Source organism: Phasianus colchicus, chromosome 17, assembly GCF_987193195.1.
Source record: "Phasianus colchicus chromosome 17, bPhaCol1.hap1.1, whole genome shotgun sequence".
Taxonomy (NCBI): Eukaryota; Metazoa; Chordata; class Aves; order Galliformes; family Phasianidae; genus Phasianus; species Phasianus colchicus.
This window is the reverse complement of record NC_143452.1, coordinates 12,459,169-12,472,009: the sequence shown is the minus strand read 5'-3', so window position 1 is coordinate 12,472,009 and position 12,841 is coordinate 12,459,169. Positions and strand designations below refer to the sequence as shown.

The window sequence follows — 12,841 nt, the reverse complement described above, 5'->3', positions numbered from 1 at the left end:
GAACATAGAGTTTGTCACCCTGTGGGCCCACATTAAGAAAAATCACTGATAAGTAGCATAGAGGTGATCCATAGAGATGATAAGCAGTGCTTAACAGCCTACAGAACATCTTGCTCTGGTTTGTGGTGAGGAGAGATAGACAGGAGAGGTGTTTGCTGTTTCCCTGTGAGGCTGCTTGCTTCTGTCAGGAAAAGCTCAATGCAGCCCAAGCTCAGCCTTAAAAGACACTGCTACAGGAATGCCAAATGAATCTTTTATACCATGGTGTTTCCCTATTACAGCTTTATGTGGGTTCGTAAGGAGCAAGTGAGATTGCATTCAAATTTCATTGGTGCTCCTTAGTGAATTCTTCCCTAAAGGCATTCGCTGCACAGGGATTAGCAGTTTCCTAAATCATTTGCATTCTGTCATTTGCTATGATAGAAATGCACTCATAAACTTCATACATTCGACTATAAAGCTTGCAGATTTCTGCTTGGTTTTGTACTTGATATTTTCCCCGCATTCATCCAAGGATCACTCTTCTAATAGCTTTGAAGGTTCCTAATTAACCACTACAATTTGTTCTTAGCCAATGTGCATGCATTCAATTTTTACTTGTCACAGCCAGTTCTGCATCTATCCAAATCTGAGTTCACCTTTCCAGGGGCCAGACCTGTACCTCTCCAGACAAGGCTCCATCAGCACCTGCTACCAGGCACGCTGCTTCCTCTGATGCTGCCTGCAGGTATCTGGGCTGCAGATGAATGGGATTTCTCACCTGGAGTGCAAGAAACACTTATGGCTTTCTGACACCTCAGATGTGCTAATGAAATGCAGTACATTCATCCTCATCATCCATTCTGCTGTTGTTCCCACACTGAAATGTGCCAGCACTATTTTAGGGGCAATATCTAGATTCTTTGTTCTTGACTCTATTCTCACTGCATAGCGGAGCACTTTTATTCTAGTTCACTTTTTATTTATATTGTTAAGATGTCTTTTACCCCTTCATATCCTTTGGAAAATTCTAACTCAGCTTGATTTTGGAGCAGTTTTCTACATACTTGCAATAGGCTTTTTTCAACCCACTATGTTGGAACACTTCCTTTCATTTCCTGCTGGTTGGGCTGCAGATTCCAGCCTGATTTTGCACCTTTGAACTAAAGCAGTTAGCCCTGTGCTCCATTTCCATTCCCAAGTTTGTTATTCAAACTTGATCAAAGCAACACTTCTCAAACTGAACTCTTTTAGATGAAAAAGTTTTGACCTGTTTTTCTCTTCCCATTTTATTGACACTGGTGTTTTGATCTGTCTGATTTTCTAGCACTGTCTTTTCAATAGCAATCAGTAAAACATGACTGCCTACCATTATTGCACCTGACAGTTGTTGAAGACTCTAAACACAAATCTAATTGCTGGCCACGCTTTTTCTCTCTCTCTCTCAAAAAAAAAAAAAAAAAAGTAATAATGTTTTCATTTTCAATATACTCTATATTGTATGTAATAAATAATAAAAGACAATGATTTATTGCTGTGCATATCCAACTTAGAAGACAGTCCAGGATTCATAATCCTGTCAAAGCTGTACTTTCACTGCCACCCTTCCCTGAGTTTGTCCTATAGTTTTCCCAATCTATCTAGAATTGTAGTTTTGGTGATACTTCTCTCCTTAGAAGATCAAACTGGGGGGATTCTGTTGAGTTCTGGGGACGCAGAGGAGGCCAGAGAGAGGAAACCAAAGTTCTCTTATCTGTTCCAAAACTTTTTGCATTCAGATCTTCTAGAAATGGAATGGTTGGAAAATGATACCATCTTGATCTACTAGAGTTTGTCCCTTCTTTCAGAGCAGCACGTGGCTCTGAGAGCAGGTGGTCATTCTTCATCTGGGAAAGTAGAAGGTCATTTCTCCTTTTAAGGCAAAAGAGTAAAAATAAAATGTTCCTGAATTCACAGTTCCACTTCAGGGAACAAACTCACTTTATGTCTTTTCACAGTTACCATAATTCTGATTTTATCGGATTGCATTTAATTTCCTTAAGTAAATATCTAAAGGTCACAAAGCATTCTGGCTGGTGCTTGTACATGTGTTTATAGATGTTTTCTTTTCAAATTAAGCTGACATGTTGATGGGTAGCAGATGTCTGATATCATAACAGTACATATGGGATCATTCATGTGCCAGACCCAATCATCAGATGTTCTTGGGGGTATAGGGAAGAGACAAGGGAAAGGAAATTCTCCATAATATCCTACTCTTACTAATGCTCACTGAAGTGTATTATTTCAACCACAGATTCCACCAGATTTGCCTTTTAACCGTAAAATCCATTATTTAAGTTCTCTAATTTCACTTAGTACTTTATTCTGTCCGTTTGTTGGCAGGGAGTCAGAGCAACTAAAAAGGCTAAAAAGCTCTACAAACATAAAACACAACAAGAGGAAAACTCTAAACTGTGAGACACAGGCAGCCAAACACTTGATCCTTACATCAGGGCAGCGAGGTATGCTGCTGGAAATCCTGGATGAATGGTACACAGAATTCCTGTCTTTTGCTATGCCTTTGGAATCTGGGCTGACTTAACAGATCATGAAGGGTTTCAGTCAGGCTGGGCCCCAAAGTTCTGCTGAGATATGATGTAAGAGTGAATTCTTTGCTATCAAACACATTACAGTCTGCCTGGAAATCTATCATTTTTTAGTGATCATCAGCCTGCCCTGGCTCAGACAGAAATGCCACAGAGCAAATGAGCAGTGAAATGGATGGGGCAGTAGGTGTGGAGGTGATGCCTTGCTGCCCTGGAGTGCAGCCGTCGCTCACACTGTGCCACACACACCTCACCTCCACTTACTGCTAACGTGTGTGCAACATCACTCACTGCATGAGACAGCTAATGAAATGGTCTTTAGAAAGAGCCAGAGGAAATTCCTTGAAGCAGCTCTTTGACTGAAAGGGATATTTTTATCACTAGTGCAATTGAAGGTCCTAACAATATTGAAACTTCAGTCTCCATGGTGAGCAGATGAGACATTTATTTGCCTACCATAAACAAAAACTGGCTGCACATGCACTGAAAACAAGAATTCCTCAGCTCTGCCTGAGTGTATAGTTAGAAATTAGTATCTCTGCCTTACTTTGCATCTTAAGCCCATTGGCTGGGTCTTACTGCAGTATTACAGCTGATGGGAGGACATCACCAAGCACAGGCAGACAGTGATCAGAAGGAAAACTCTTCCTCACAGCCTTTTATACTTTTTATTCATGCAGCAAAACAAGATCGGTGCTTCACAAAGTCCTGTAGGTTATTACCATGTGTTAAGTTGTGAACTGCAAACACAAGCTGTTCTTAAAGGGGAACAAAAAGTAAAAGCAGATGGTTTCTTTTAACGTCTCGCGGAATTTTTCTTGAACACAAATGTATGTTTTCTCCTCTCCAGCTGGCAATCCCCACATGTAAATGATCTGCTTTTACCATTTCAGGAGACTCATATGACCCCCTATTTATAAAAAGGCACGTTACCCTTAAAGAGAGAGAAGCAAACACAGTTTTAGAAAATACTTCTTCTTTCATCTATTGGAAAATGCATGTGGAGCTTGCTTTCTTTTTCTTTCTTTCTTTTTTTTTTTTAAGAAAGAAAATGAGAGAATGTGAGAAAATGAAAAACAGCGTCTTCAGAATCACCCTTGACAGAACTTCTGTGCCTGTGACACTTTGAAACATCCACTTGTCTCCCAGCCACAGACCAAGCAGCCATTGCCTGCTGGATGCACTGGGCTGCCCAGGGGCAGTGCTGCAGATGCAGAGCAGTGACACCCTGCCTCAGCCACAGTGCATCACTGCCTGCCCCATCCCAAAAGGTGGCCTTTTTTTTCTCTTTTTCTTTCTTTCTCCCTGAAGTTATTTATGTTTCAGCTATATGGAATGTTTTGCTAGATGGAAAGAATGTTTTTTTCCTCAGAAAGGAGAGAAATCCATATTCACCAAAGCAATGGGTTTGAGGATTTAGTGTTAGAGACCCCTGATGCAGGCAAGAAGTGAACTGACTGAGATTTGCACGTTACTTAGAACAGGTATAGCTGCCATTGGTGTCACTTGGACAACAGGTGTGAAACAAAATAAATGTTCCATCTATTCAATAGAAAAACTCTCTACTACTTGTGCTCTGTGTATGGTCACTCAAAATAGATGTATTTTCATAACTGGAATGAAATGAACTCCCTGTTCTGCCTTTTTTTCTATTAAAAAACAAATTCTTGATTGTCAGTCTGTTGGCTTTCCATGCACATGGCCCCTCTGCATTTCTTTCTGGAGCTGTCCCACTTTTCTTTTAAATTTACCATTCTGTTTTGTTTCTGCACATCATCATCATTCCCTTCATGTACCAAAACTGAATAACAGGCAGCCCTCTGATTAATTTTAAAGCTTTATCTGTGAGCTGCTAACATCCATGATTAAGGCCCCATTTAAGAGCCAATAACAATCCCTCTCTGAGCCGTTCAAGAGGGTTTCAACTAGTGCTGTTTCATCTTCTAGATGCTTAATCTATACATTTCTAGAGCCTGTATTTTTAAAAAGAAGTGGCACTAGTATAATAACACCACTTAGTAATCAAATATTAATGGTTTTCTAAATGTTTATTATGCTATTAAATTTTTTCCATACATGGGCAGAATAGATGACTTCTTTTCTGCAAAAGAAATAACATTAAATCAAGCATTTGGCCATTTAGCAATTTGCCTTCTCTTTCATTGCCCTCTCTTCCCTCCTAATTTCCTAAACTGAAAAGGAAACCAGAGAAAAGTAAGAAAAATAAGAGAAGAGAAAATGGACATACAGTGACAAGGAGTGTTATACAGCCCAATGACACAACTATCAGAGTTCATAAGGCAAAATGGTACCTGGTCGTGGTGTTTGAGTTACTTTGCTGACCCCTTGTTTGTTCAGAAGTTTCTTAACTCATCCTAATCAGTGTAAAGAGTGACAGCCCTCATTTTGAAAGCCAGCTTAAGATTCATAGCCTTATAATTATTTAGAATTGTTTTATATAAAATCACATTCATAGGCAGGTCTAATAAGGAAAGAGTCTCATCATTGCCCAGCTGAGGGATCAATTCATTAATTGCTCCCAGGTGCAGGATCAATTAACAACTTACTAAACATCAGAGGAAACTCCTGGGGGAAGTTCCTTCTGCATGCTCAATCAGTTGTGCAGCCTGAATCTGTAGGGATGCAAATTCCCACCTGTAACTTGTTTGGTAATCCCAATATTTGAGTGATTTTCCCTGTTTATTGGAAATAGTTATTGTTTTACATAATTTTTTAGGGTATTTGTTTAAGCAATACTCCTCTTTGGAACTCAGTTGTGTTTCCTGTCCTTCTTTTCAGCATCCAAGGGGGAGTGAGTTGGTCTCCTTGTTCCTATGGCAGCCATGGGCCCCTATGCTTGGGTGGTCCTCCAGAAGCACTGATACTGAGCCTGCAAGGAAGCTCCAATCTGTGATCCACAAGTGCCTCCAGCCTGGCAGGACCTAGTTCTTCTGGTAGGTGGCTTCTATGGTATTCTTATTAAGTTACTAGCCAAATTGTACTACTGTATTTCAGGTTCATATTTCCACACGTAGCTCCACTAAAAGTGGGAGTGGAGGGCAAGAAAGCCCACTGAAGTACTGATATATTGCAAGGCAGAATAGGTCTGCTATAGACAAGAAACACTATAATTTCATAGATGTCACTGGTGCAACGCTAATAAAATAGGAGTATGATTCCTAGTGATGACTCTTAAAAGGTGAAATTAAAATGATGGTCTTTAGGCATCTACTTTAGTAGACAGTGTCAATTTTGTAACTGTTACAACACCCTACGACTCTGTTATGAGTTATTTGGAACAGGCCTTTATTAAAATACCCTCAAAAAGTTTTAGTGCTGACTATGATGCAGATTAGCAGCATTTCTTGCTTGAAAATACTGGGTGCCTGGGACTGAGCGCACACTTCTGGGAGTCCTCTTTCCACGTGAAACAACTCTGAAAATAATGAATGAGGGAAGAGAGGAGAAGAGAAGGCAGAAGATGAGCAGAGCAGCTTTGGGTGTACTTCAATCTCTTGTACTCATGTGTTCTTTCATTTGGGAGATCGTTTACCCTGAGAATTCAATGCCGTTACCAGCTTCTTTTGTTAGAACTGTCTTTGTAATTACAGGCTGCTGGAAGAGCCATTAAACCCAAGTTGTTATTCTCTTTGCCTTTCAGCACAAAGTGTTGTCTGTAGCAATGACAATAATACAGGATTGTAAGTAGAGAGCAAGTGTGCATGTTGTTTTGAGCTTGGATGCTGTAGTGGGGACATCCACAGCTCCAGAACGCAAACTCAAAGCAAGTGTCAGCTCACTTTTTTTAAAGATGTGTGCTTCTAACCAAATTATACGCTGTCCTTTCTTTCCTTCCCTTCCCAAGATGAGCTCATGTCAAGTTCTGGCAGTTCTTGTTGCTGCATCATCTCTGTCTGTTCTGTGACTCATTGCTCAATGTGAGTCACAGAGCCTTGTAAGGAGGGGAGCATGCAAGCTGGTTTCTGTGTCCAAATAACAGACAAATGTTTGAATTACAGATCACAACTAACTGCTAATTGGCCACAACGTAAAGCCTTTCTGAATGGACACTGTAAATATGGAAGAAAATAGCTTGTTATTTTTCAGACCTGAATGCCAGTCTTTTAAAATGAAAAGCTAATTTTAGCCTGGGAGGCAAGCTCTATGTTTTAGTCTAGAGTGATAGAGCGAGAGCAATAAATGCACACTTAAGGTGAGGAAATATTTCCCTGCAGCAAGTCTACTTGTGATACGTTATACTGCCCAATGGGAAATAAAATTAAACTGTAGCTTTGATTCAGATCTCAAAGAAGTCCCAGCAGAAAACCTGACTGAAGAAAACAAAGCAAGAGACCACTCTTTGAATTGAGCAGAACACCAATTAGAAAAAGCTTTTATAGATATTGTGTATGTACAAGTGTAATACTGCTGTTAAGGCGGTGCTTGATCTACTATAACATAATTAAGAAAAAAAGCTTTCCTGGGAGCCATGAAATGCTGAGACTTCATGGTGGTGACACCTTGGTCTGTCCTGTGGAGTATGCTCAAAATTCAGATATTAAAATAATATCTAAGTTATTGAATGGAGCTCTTTATTGGTACAGTAAAGATCCAGGTGTGCCCTTTGGTTCAAGGCATGTCTTCATCTTCAGTAATTGCAACTGTTCTTGTAGTAGGGAGGTAAAGGCAATGCTTATAGTTGATGAGCCTCTTGTTTGTTTCATATATGTTTATTACTGACTTATTTTAGTTAGCATGCCCTTTGTCCAGCTGTCCTTGCTACCTGTAACTGTGCCTGCAGGTGAGTGGCTGGCACTCACTCAGGTCTCTGCATTCAAGGGAGGGTGGGCAGCTGGCAGAGAACTCCAGCAAACCATTTGCTCTGGTGATTTTATTGCAGAGAGTAAAAAGGTTTTAATTGGCCTCAGTGAATGTATTTCTGTGATCTGCATCGGTGCAATCGTACTTGTGATGAAATGAAATAATTAAAAAAGGTATTCTCCTCTCTGCATTCTATTTACGACTAACAAAGTAAGCAAAAATCCAGCCTTTTATCTGACACCAATTGGTACGGTGTTTTTGAGCTAAATTGGACTTTATTTTTTGCTTTTTTTTTTTTTTTTAAGCTTAAACATATCTTTCTCTTTCTCCCTTTCTTTCTTCTGTTTTTGAATACCAGTAAATTAAAGATGACAGGAAACTGGAAACGCTTTCAGAAAAGGTCTTGAGATTCATGTAAGTGCACGTAAAAAGAGGGAGAAAGAGAGAAACGTAACCCCTCTTCTTTTGTAGTAGCATGACAATCAAGCAATTACTTCGAACATTTCGTACATATTCCAGCAACTTTGAGGAGGAGGGAAGGGCAGTCTGCACTCAACAATGTATTCTGCACTAATCTCAATTTAGATAACCGTCACAAAGTTTTATTAACCCAGCCCTTCAGAGGCTGGGAAACAGCTGATTTGGCAGATGTCAATTTCTCCATTCTGTTCTGGCAGTTTTAGTGTGAGTCACTTGCAGCATATTGCTATCAGATGGGAGGGCAGAGTAAGGAAGAGGCAGTGGGATGCAATTGCACTTCACTGAAAGCTTAGCAGTTGTCAAATAAAGTGAGAGAATTGTAGGAAATACAACTTTTGTGCCTACAGAATACCCATGCACTTCTGTACTGCTGTAAGGGAGCTAGCTGTGTTACAGAAACAAGAAGCAAATTCAGTGTATCCAAATGACAAATCTCCATTGACCAAATTCTGTCCTCACCGCAGTTAGATAGGCAGTTCCCCATGGCCAGGCTGAGGTTTCTCATGACCAAGAGAAAACTAGGATTTTTTAGGACAGGAATTGCAGATCTCCAAGGAAAAGAGCAATAACAAAGAGGTCCACGGAGTATTCTGCATAAAACTGCTGTATTTACTGGGTTTGTTTTATAGAAATCTTATTTCTTTTCCTGTTATAAAGCACAGTAAAATAATAAAAAGACACAAGACTCGTTCTGCCTCTGCCCAGAAGCAGCAGCAGCCCCACAGCCTCACTCTGGATGCCATCATCTACCAGCAGCATCTTGGCTGGAGCACACAGTGCAATCACACTCCTCCTGATACTGCATGAGATAAGAGGGAGCAGCAAACCACATTAAGTCCTACGGTATTTTTCATTTCCATTTAAATTTCTGAAGCTTTTTGGTGTGATTAACCTCTGAAAGAAAGCTTTTGAAAGGGGGGAAAAAAAGGCAAGCTCTCCTCTCTACTGAGCAGTTGAGTGGAGGAATGCAATGGTTGCCCCAAAACAAGCTGCAGCCAGGTAATGCATGCTGAGCTGCAGTAAGTTGAGCCTGTCCAGCCCTTCCATGACTGATTAGAAACAAATGTTTGCCTCAGTCCCTTTGGTGAAGGAGGGCTTTGGGGAACCCTCCTGCACTGCTATGCCTGCCTGGGAAATTAATTTTTTTTATTGCATTGGTGAAGCTGTCTGTTTGGTTTAAAACCTCCAGTTATTTTGCAGCTATAATTGCAGAAAAAATAGCACTGTTTTCAAACACGCTCTCAGTCTGTGATTATATCTGTTGCCTAAAGAATCCTTTGATTTGTGGCTGCCTCAGAGGCTTTAGGAAAAATATCCTTCAGCTTGCAAACCTGGAGTGCTATAAAAGTTTTAAAATATTAGATATTATTTAGTGAATTATTTAAAATGATATTGTTTGAAAGTCTTGCAAAACCTAGAGAAGGGGGAGCTGGGGTGGGGAGGAGCAAAGTTTGAGGGGGGGGAACAACTACCAGTAAATCAGAGAATGGGGCAGGAAAATAACAAGAAAATGCAGCCATGTGGTATCATTTCTGAGGGAATAGAAGTACTCTCCACAGACACTCCTGGATATAACGTATTGATTCCTAACATCAATTTCTTGTTCAACACAATCATGTTTATTCACTTCAGAGACGTGAATTGTACAATTTGTAGCTGCTGTTAACCAAGGGAGAGGGAGAAGTTCATCTCAGATCCTAGCCACAAGATTTCAAGGGTTCCATTATCCATAAAATCTATGGAGAAACAGTAGCAATATTGAAGATATTTTCAGTAATGAAGGTTTTGTGATGGAATGGATTCCCAGAGTGAATTAGGCTACTCCAGAGTCTGATCACTTACAGAAAACATTCAAATTACATTACATTCAAAATCCATTTACAGTGATTTCAGGAAAGAAAAAAATCCCATATTGTGCAAATGCAGCTTAAATGCTGGGGAAAAAAGGAGAGTACCAAAAGGAGTAAATGCACAGCAGGTGAAGTTCCTGACTCCTCTTAAAGCCATAGAATTATTTTACATTCATCTGGACAGATGTTAAATTACATCTACAAGATTTCCTTTCAGGTAGAAATGCTGGATGCAGTGCAAGCTGTGACCCTTACAGTTTTGGTGCCAGGGTTTTCTGAGAGGCTGTGGGCAGGGAGGGGGCTGCAGAGAGGTGCAGGCAGACGAGCAGCCTGCACTGTTAGTAGCAAGCCCAGGTTGCAGATGCTTTCCCAAAACCAGAGGGAGCTGCAGGCTTGTCCCTTTTGGGGTAGTTCTGTACATAGATAGGGATGGAAGAGCTCACAGTCACACAAAGTCTCTCTGAGCATCTTGCTCTTTCTTCAGTTCCATCACTTTCTGGGAAGTGCTTGTGGTCAGGATTTCTGTTTTTGCTGTTGACCACATTTTTTTTTAGTGGACAACTCAGTTTCCAAGTGAAGTTTGTTGTTGAGTTGATTTTATTTATTATTTATATATTATTTATATATTATTTATTTCTTTAAGTGGAAAGATCTGCTTTTAGGGTAAAACATTAAATTCCACTCTGGGAATCTTCAGATCAAAAGGACAAAAAATTCTCGGGGCTGAGCCAAATACTTCTCACCTTTGGTTTTGTGTAGGACATTGGAAATTTTGCTGAATGGTGGTTTCAGCACAGTTGAGATTTATTTTACGTTTTTGTCAGGAGCTAAAACTTTTTTTTTCTTTTTTTTTTTTAGTGCTGTTGTAATAAATCTATGCATTGCCTTCGTGATTGCCTTATTTCTTCACAAGTTTTTATCTATTAAGGGCAAGAACTTTGGCAGGCGAGAAGCAGTAGAGAGCTGTGTATGCCAAAGGAGTTATATTGACTTATTTCTGTGGTGCATTTGGCCCCAAACCCAAACTTCGTGATTAATTATTCTCACTTGCGGATCTATAGACTTAATGCAGGCAAGAAAATGTGGCAGTAGTCACCTTGGCTTCTTCAAGGTTATGGACAAAGTCGTATTACTGCACTGTAGGGCTGTCACAAGGGTACAGCTTTTCTAATACTGAGAATCTGCTGCTAAACTTGAAACGACAGGTCACACCAGCTTGGGAGAATTCTGTAGTTTATTGGGAAGTAAACCTCATAAAAAGCATCTCCAAATTCATTTTGATACAAAAATGTTTTACAGATTAAAATCTGTTAAATGTGAAAATAAAATTTGCCACATCAATCATCCGCTATTGAGAAATGCTGAGACCTGGGGAAATAACTCGTAATGAAATCATCCTCTTAGAGCCTTTTGAGAGGGGCATTCTGGGGCAATTTTATCTTCTTTGTTCTCATAATTTCCTATTTGACTTTTACTGCTGATTGCTTTAGCTATTGATTAGGAAAGGAGGAATGTGGATGCGTTTTTGAAGGTTGTTGTGCAGTACTGCTAAATCCCACCCAAAAATCTCAGCAGTCGGGATGCATATAAGGAATTTTTGCATGTATGAGGAACCCCTGCTGTCAGGATGTGTCTGAAAAATGTACCATTTTGGCCTCTGGACTCTTAGGAGTGCCAAGGATATCCTGATTTCTGTGCTGGATTTCTCCTGGTTCATTTGAAGTCTGCTGTCTCCGTAGCATGGGATTTTTGTCTGACAGTGCCACTATGAAATCAGCTGCCATTGCTAAAGGTAACAAATACAGCCTTCATGAAGCTGAAAACACAGTGGTCCAAGCAACGTGGATTTCACCCTGTGTCATATACTGTATTCCATTTTCCACAAATATATTATTTCTCAGCACTCTCTAGATGTAAAAATTATGATAAGATTCTGTTATGATGACAATGATTTTCTTTTAAACACTGATAAAGCTTTCATCCTATAAAAATCTAATGAAAATCCAAATCCTGCTTTCCCACAGGTGACAGTGTAGCACATTCTCTAATTATGTCTCCATCATCTCTCTGTGACACTTTCCTCAACTTGATTCCATGGGGAAGTTCAGAAATGAATGCAAAGATTTCTTTAGCAGACAAATGTAGAGCTGTCATCTTTATTTTACTCTGTTTAGCCAAAAAGAAAGAAATTGCCTGAACTTCCTCCGTTATTATTATCATCCTTTTAGAAAAATAGTGGAGAGGTGGGAATGGAAATAAAGGAGTTAAAATGCGGTGGTTTGGAACAATGATCACAACAGTGCAGGAGGGGAAAGAAACTAAGAAGTGGGATTTTGGATTTGTTAGCAACAGTTTTCTCTCTGTCTTCTCAGCAAGCATAATTAGTTCTCTCTGGAGATATTCCTAAGAGATGTAGATGGGTGCATACTATGAATCACAGACATGACGATTCAAATCATATCTGATCAAGAAAGAGGTATAAAGGACACGCATCTCTTTTAAGATTGAAAGGTAATTTCCTTTCAATAATTTTATATGTAAATTTAAAATAGGCAGTAATCTTATATGCTCGTATTTCTCTGAAGAAGTCTGTAATTTATCCCTTGGTTCTTCCTGCTCTGAATAGGTAGGGGTCAACCAAAAGTGATATGTACAGGTAGTAAGAGAATGGATCCTTTGAATAGTGTATAACACGGGCTGGTTCTTGTAAGAGAACAAAATAAGCTAAGCTTGTTCTACTTAGCTTTCCATTCACACCAATGCATGCTACCTCAAAAAATACTTATTTGGTACTCATGTGGAGGTTTGTTTGGGGGTGTTTGGCCATATTGCTTCTCCACCCTACTGGGCTCATTGTCAGTGTTGCAGTCTGTTTCTCAGCCACCGGGATGAATAGAGAAATGGTTCAATAACCACAAAGAATTCAAAGTTATGTATTGTGAGGATTAGGACAGCCGGGGAAAAGAGAATAAAAGCTGTGAAGTTTCAGGTCTGTTTCCAAGCAAAATTTCTCAAGGGAGAGGAGAGAGAGGAAAAGCAGCTAAAAATGAAAACGGCAAAATAAAATACAGACGAAGGTGAGAATCGGGTATTTACTTTGAAATTTGATTTTGTGCTTTCCCA

The 12,841-nt window shown here is 39.8% G+C and overlaps 1 long non-coding RNA gene across 1 annotated transcript in view; it reads left to right on the top strand.

Moving 5' to 3' along the window:
• The first annotated feature begins 5,187 nt into the window (after positions 1 to 5,187).
• The window catches only part of LOC149915645 (uncharacterized), a 29,837-nt gene continuing 22,183 nt past the window's right edge, over positions 5,188 to 12,841 (top strand). Inside the window, exons 1-2 of the long non-coding RNA XR_016471947.1 lie at positions 5,188 to 5,236; positions 5,367 to 5,521. This is a non-coding gene — a long non-coding RNA (uncharacterized LOC149915645). The remainder of the gene's footprint in view (positions 5,237 to 5,366; positions 5,522 to 12,841) is intronic.